Consider the following 7,547-nt stretch of genomic DNA (forward strand, 5'->3'; position numbering starts at 1 on the left):
GGGACCGTAAGACCATAAGTACCTCCATGAGCCCAGAGGCCATGTTTACTCTATCACTGCTATATCCCTAATTGCCCAGTACAGTGCTTGGCACATGATGGGACCTCAATAAGTAGTAGTAGAATGAATGAATTAAAGAAAAAGCAGAAATTTAGGGATCACCACCTTCTAAGAAACCCAAGAAAGTGACAAAGGTTGGGAACAGCTGCTGTGGGGAATGAGAAGAAGGTGAGTTAATGACTAGGAGGCATGGAAGGTCCAGCAATGCCCAGATCCTGGGAAAGAATAAAGCAGACGAACCACTGTTTTGACATGAGTTACGTGAGACGCAGCAATGACAAGTAACCGATTGTTTTCGTTGCAGAGACTGAGTGCTCTTGTAAAGAAAGTGCTCTTGTAAGGCCAGGCTTTGGGTGCTGACTACACCCATCGAGGGAAGGCCTTCTCTGGACCCCACCCTGAGCAGAAATCTCAATGTGCTTGGCCCAGTAAGGTCCTTGGGAAAATACTTCCGGTGATCCTGGGATGAACAGGCAATGGGAGCACACGTCCAGCGCTGTAGGCCACCCTCCGCAGGGCCATGTGGGTGGCTGGATGTGCTCAGCTGCTGTCACTGCCATGCTGAGCTTTGAGTGCTGGAGGAAGCTGGGCAATTTTGGATTCTGGGGCAGGAGTTTGGCACGACCGGTCCATATTTTTCATTTAAAAAATTATGACCTGAAAATGCAATTCTGAGAACTGTGGAGCCAGGGCTCCGGCTTTTATGACTGCGTGTGACCTCTGTCCTCTGGCTGTCATTTGGAGCTATTTTTCTTTTCCCTTCAATCCCGAAAAGGGAAGAAACAAATGTTACCAGAAGCACGTTTCTCATCACTTTGTTAATGATTGATTTTGTTTGATTCCAGAACTTGTTTGGCCTTTGGATAAACAATTGAAACCTTCTGGAGGCTCCTAAAAGAAATGCAGGAATGAGTTTGTTAACGGTAGAGATTATAAATGGGACTCTGACAGAATAAAAAATATTATTTATATGAATGCTCAAAAGAAGTCACTTGTAAAGTATACACTCTTCAGTAATGGCCAAATATGGGAAAGTCTGATATCTGGTCACATAACTAGGGTGACTCTGTAAATGGGAAGATCCCTCTTTCCTCTAGGTTGAGCAATCTCATGGCTAAAAATTTCCTCCAAGAAAGTCTAGCATCGTAGGCCAAATGGAGGCCCAGGCTACACGCACGAGATAACACCGACACGAATTAGCCAGCCTGGGTTCTCTGAAGGTATGTTTAGCTGTATGTACCAAGGGAGAATTATAGACTGAATAGTTGGTTACTAGCCAAGTTCGGAAGAACAAATAAAGATGAAATGCAGTGAAGGTATAAACAGCTCAAAGGGGCAAAGAATGCTAATCAGGCTTAGAAAGCCACGAGTTTTCCGGCAGGCTGATATGATCTAGCCTCCTTCAGTGACACAGTGACCAACCGGGAAACAGTCCCACCTGTTAGCCGAGGGAACTCAGAAGGCCAAGCACCATCATGAGTGGTGTGCAGAGGAGGCCGGGGGACCAGCATCAGCGGGGGCCTTGGGCCCGCCCCAGGGGTGTGGAACCCTCTCGTCTTCAGCTGAGTGACAGAAGAGATCACTGCTTACGGAGCTTGCCGGGGACCTCAAGAAACAGGGGTAGGAGTGGAGCTGCATGGCTGTGTCTCCCCGCCTCCGTCAGAGAACCCACCCTGTTGTTTATCTCCTTCAGCCGCAGGACAGGTAGTGTCTTGGTGAGGAAATCAAGGATAACAGATAGTGACAGACTCTGTCTGTCACTATCTGTTTATTCATGTGCCAGTTTTACCCTCTCCTGCCTCAAGTTCTTTATTTGTAGAATGGAAATTATTTTGAAGATTAAACAAGCTCAAACCATGTACTTGGCACAGAGCCCAGCTAAGTCCTCGATGAATCTTGATCACCTTCCCTCTAGTGGGTTCATCTTAGTACTCAAGCGCAAAGTAGAAGTGGAATACATTTTGTTGAGTTAATGAGTGTATAATAATAACAACTCTTTTGTTTATCAAGGACCTTTTCAGCTGTAAGCTCCTCAGGGTATCACATCACACTCATTTTTGCAACACCAGCATCTAACTCAGGGTCTGGTCTATAGTAGGTGGTTGGTCACTACTAAGCTACTGAATAATAAATAGCTCAAGTTCAGAGGGTTCTTGACAAACTGGAGATTCTCAGGAGTGCACAGGATGAATCGGCACTCAGGGAAGAAGGGCTCACCACTCAGGTCCCAGAGGATGTGGTGGCAGAAACCAAGCCCCCTGAGTGCTGAGGAGAAGGCTACATGGATCTGGGGACCCGCAGGCTTTCTCCCTAGGAGCATGATGCTCACGAGTCCTCAGCAGAGGCTGGATGGGCTCTATACCAGTCTGCTGACCCAAGGATATATAATGAGGAGCAGAATGACCAGGGTGCAGAGCCAAGGAGAGCCTGCCCAGCCTCACTTCACTGACATGGCCACAGATGGAAGGAGAGACAGTAACTCCTCTGGGTGAAGTGAGGGCTGGGAAAAATGCTGACAACTCCTAAGTGATCAAGAAAGATGCTAGAAAGATCCAGGCGTTAGTCCTGTGTGTGCAAGTCCCAGGACTCAGCTGCTGCATTTGTAACCTGAGAAAGCAAGTCTCGGCCTATTATGCAGCTCAGCAAAACCATCAGACCACTCCATGGAAAGGGAAAACAAAGCAACGAAGAGGCTTGATCATCTGACCACAGCGCTTCTGAGAGCAGGAGCCCAGAGCTCTATTTCCGGGGTGGTGGTGGGGGGGTTGGTTTACCAAACTCACCAGGAGCGAGCGGATATTCACTGTAAGTCTGGGCAAACTGGTTCTCCTGGCAAGGAGGTAGGAGCCCGGCTTAATTAGACTGCAGGATTAGACTGGAGGAGATCCCTTTGTTTAGGGTTGGCTCCAATTTTTTTGTTTTAAACTTCCTTGTTAAGTAAGAACAAAAAATTATACCATCAGGAGCAGAAGCACAGGGCCAGGGTGCAGTAAGGAGATTCGCATTCAAAGGTAAATCCCTCTGTGTTCACCCTCCCCACATTTCAGCTTTTTCAGAAAGCTGACCCTGAACTTCAGTTCCTGGTAATGCCTGACCTTGACAGTATCTGGGGTGGTGTCCTGGGGAGGGCCGGCTGCTGAATGGAGACTTGGCTGTTCCCACCACACTTTGGCAGGTTTTCTCCAAGTGACTTAGAAATAGATCCCTGAATCGACTCAACTGTGCCAAATTCCAGGTTCTGAGGAGTCTAGGCCAAACCCAGGGGGTGATCTGTGACCTGGTGAGGCTGCACAGGGGTGGGAGGGGAGGTCGGGGAGGGTCGCTTGTCTTTCCTTGTTTGAAAGCAGGAAGTCTGATTTTAGAACTTGGGCTGAGAACAGGTGTCTGGGATAGAACCCTAAACCGGCAATCAGAACAGTCCAAAAGGTCACGAGTCAAAGGTCATGAGCACTCTGATTGAACAGATTCATGGCAGAGCTCGTTGACCCCGGTCCAAAATGTTGTGGAGGGAAATCGAGTATCGGATGGGCAAAGCTCTCAAAAGGTAAGACCCGGTGTTCCCAGGTGCTGGGGAAGAACAAGGGGGAGGGGGCTGCAGTTAGCTAGGGGATGCTCCTTGGAGAGGTCCCCATGAAGACACAAGCCTGAGTTTTGTTTTCAGTGAGTCTTCAAAGAAGAGCTCAAACGCCATCCACCTTTCCTGACTTGCTCTATCTCCCTTTTCTGCTCAAAACACATCATTCCTTCTTTTATTGCCATTCTCATCCCTCTTTAGCGGAGCTGTGAATTAATTATATGGCTCCCATCTAAAATGGCGATCTCCTGGAGTACAGGACCTGTCTTATAATTATTTGTATCCCGGGCATCTAGAGCTGGGCCTGGCACAAGCGCTGAGTAAACATTTGTTGAAGGATGCACTAAATGAGGACCTTTCTTATGAGACAAAGAGCTCATGGCCCTGCCGTGGAGGCAAAAATAACATGTGAAAAAAATTCAAGGAACAATTTAGCAATGAACTGTATGACTTTCTAGGACAAAGGTTAATTTATGAAGGAGCTAATTCAGAGTCTGCTGGCCTGCAAGCCACCTCTGTAAGGTTTGGGGGAAGGCCTGAAGCAAGCTGCTTCTTCCCCTGCTAGAATGTAAATGCCAGGAGGGCACAGCCTTTGTTCCCTGCTGGGTGCCTGCCACGGGGTGAGTGTTCAGTTAATATTTGTGAAATGGAAGCACTTTAGTCGTTGTAGTTTATTTTCCTGAAGCAGATGGGAACGGTGTTGATAATTAACTTGTCCTCAGACTATGAAGGTGAACTCCTATGGGAAGGACTCACACAGAATAGGATAATCCCCGGAGAGGAGCCATCGTCACGGGCACATGACTTGCGCAGCTGCGCGGAGCCTGGTGCTCAGAAGGACCTTGCACTTCGTTTAACATGACACTGTTGCCATCTTGAAATTCTTAATTTTTGAACAGGGAGCCCATGTTTTAATTTGGCACTGGGTCCACAAGTTGTTTGTTTGTTTGTTTGTTTGTTTGGTTATGTCTAAAAGGTTTTATTATGCAACAATTTGAGAGGGCTCAGTCCTTGGCCACCAAGGCTGCCAAGGATGTTGCTTAGCTCCTCTCTCTTCCTCTTGGGACTGATGTGTGTCCTGTCGTTTTCTTGATGAACTTGAGGGCCTGTTTGGGCTTGGAGACCTTGAACAGGTCTATAGCACGCCGCTTGAAGGAGGCGAAGCCACATGTCTCTCGGATTATGCTCTGCCCGGACTTCGTGTGCTTGGTGACATAGCCATGACGTAGCACAGCCATGGCTACTGCTCTTCGATGGCTGCCAGAGTCATCACAGGTTTTGTAGCCAATTCTGCTCGCAGAAGTGGACACTGTCAATCCACAGAATAGCCAAGAGAAGCAAAGAAGAACCTACGGCTCTGGATACCCACCTGGCAAACCAACTTGTTCTGTGGGCTCTGGGCAGCCGTTCAGCTGCTGCCTCCCCTCTCCTGCCTGGTCCAATCTGCAGCTGCTTCTGTTGCTTGGCTGCAACTGACCTGCAGTGACCTCAGGGAGTGGCAGAGCAGCCACAGCCAGTGACCTCACACTTCTTGCCTCTGCCAGCAGCTGTCACTGGCATGAAGATGGCACTCTCTCTGTGAGTCAAACACTTTTATAGCACATGTTGTAAACAGTGGCCTCACCAGCAAGGTTCTCACAGAATCTTCCCACCCTACCCTTTCAAGGAATTTGGGGCATTTTGCTGGCTTGGTTAGAGGACATCAAGTGGCACCCCCAGAGTACCCTTTGCTGATGTCAACCATTTTCCATTTCTTTAGGGCCGAATCTGAGAAATCTTCTAGCTAAGAATGAGTTTATGAACAATCAGGTAGAGGTCATTTTTCTTTCCCTCTGGTTCCAGGACCCTGATTTTGGTGTGCTAGGGCCCTCCTGCAGCGCCAAATCTCTGTTCATTTCTTTGAGGGACACCATCAATTTTCATGCCCATAGGGTACTTGGTGACAAAGTCTCACAGGGAGAACACCTTTCCAACTCAGGAATCTGTACCCACTGTAGGTCTGGCAGGGTGGGCTGGCCGTTGCTAGAGTCACATCTGATCCTGAGAAAAGCCACCTTCCTCTGTCTCTGGTACATAAGACAGGTAGAGTGTCCGGGCTTTGGAAAGGGGACCCTGAAGACCACATCCACGCTGCCCAGCTCCTGTCACCTGCTGTGTCCTCCTCTGGGATGGAGCCCAGGATGGAACCAGGGGGGCTCATGATCTCCTTGAAAGGCCGCCTTTGTGAGCCTCCAGGTTTATTCAGGGGATCTAGTGACAGTCAAGCACACCCTGAATAACACCCGTTCAGGGAAAACAGGGCACTTTTCTTCCCTGACCTGTCCTGGCCGGGTTTGGGGCTCACTAACAGGACAGGGTCAAATCAGACTTTCAAAGGTAGTCCAGAGTGGTTCTTAATCTTTGCTACTTCCTTTTGGAGGATGTTAATGAATAGACAATGAAGATTATAAAGGTAGATTTTTACAATTTTAAAGTCAAAGTCATTATTAGAATGAAGATTTTTTTCTTTAAGACATTATTTTAATTTTTATACACTGCCAGAAGTGGCAGGGACACCAGAGGTCATTTAATCCAACGCCTTCTTTTAGGATGGAAAACTGAGGTCTATGGAGGCTGGGGGGCTGCCCAAGGTCAGTCACATGGCTCATCAGGAGCAGAAGTAGGAACCCGAGTCACCTCCTCCTGCGCTCCCCAGCCCCAACTCTCTCTCGACAAAAAGTCCTTAAGATACTTTAGGTATTAACTAAACACTCACAGTTAGAGATCTGAGGAGTAACTGGGAAAGGGTATGATAAGTTTTCAGTATGTTGGTAGTGTAACCTCAGGAGGTTTTATGAGTGTTCTTTTATCATTCATTTATCATCAACTCTTTACTGAGCAACTGCCGCGTGCCAGGCCCGAGGAATCCCAGGTAGAATCAGAGATGGTTCATGACCTCAAAGGCTTGTAATAGAATTGTATACCTGAACCTTACTGGATTTTGTTAACCAATGTTACCCTAAAAAAAAAGAGGCCCATAATAGGAATGTATATGTGTGTGTGTGTATGCACACCCTGCCTAAAAGCCCCCACTGTAGACTCCTTTACTGTGCCTTAGTTTTAACACCTCCAGTTAGAAAACTTGCTTTGAGAACTTCTGTCCAGTGAGTGACTTTGAGATCAGAGGAGTTAGCAGTCCCGGAGTCCCATCAGATAGAGGCGGCTTTCTCTACTTTATTTCAAGCCAAGAGCTGGAGGCGGGTTCACTGGACCTGAGCATGCTGTCTCATTGGCTGATGGAGGCATCTATGCAAATGATGGGACATGAACATTGGTGAAATCTCACACACATAAACACACACTATGCAGAGCCAGTCCCTAGGAACACAGAATGTCGGTTCTGCATTATATGATTCTTTTTTGTCAGATGAGAAAATTGAGACTCTAAGGAGTTTAACCACTTTCTTAACTAGCTAGTTATTCCCGATAGCTAGTGAATTCCCTAAACCATTTAAACTTTTAGATTATTCAGAAACTGAAAAATGAGTAGGGGCTTCCCTTAGAAATGACTTCCTCAGAAATGTCAATGTTCCTCAGACAACATCTTGGAGAGACATCAAGGCCACTGTGGTCTCCTGTGGTTCCTTCATAGAATCCCAGGAAGTCACAGCTGTTATGAAGGATCCTGAGTGACTGGAAGTCAAATCAGTTGATTCTAGATGCCAGTTGCTCCCTCTGACAAAGGCCTGAGACACTCCAGCTGGGGCTGGGGCAGGTGTTGGGCAAGCCTCCACCCTCCCCCGCCTTCTAGCCCAAAGGGTCCCCAGGAGCTTGCAGAGTGGTGGGAAAGATCAAGGGTGCCGTTCAAAGCCCAGGGCACACTGCAAGATGTTTTGGTTTAAGCATGGGATTACTGTTCTCCCTTCAAAGCCCA

This window comes from Pteropus alecto, unplaced genomic scaffold, assembly GCF_000325575.1.
Source record: "Pteropus alecto unplaced genomic scaffold, ASM32557v1 scaffold61, whole genome shotgun sequence".
NCBI lineage: Eukaryota > Metazoa > Chordata > Mammalia > Chiroptera > Pteropodidae > Pteropus > Pteropus alecto.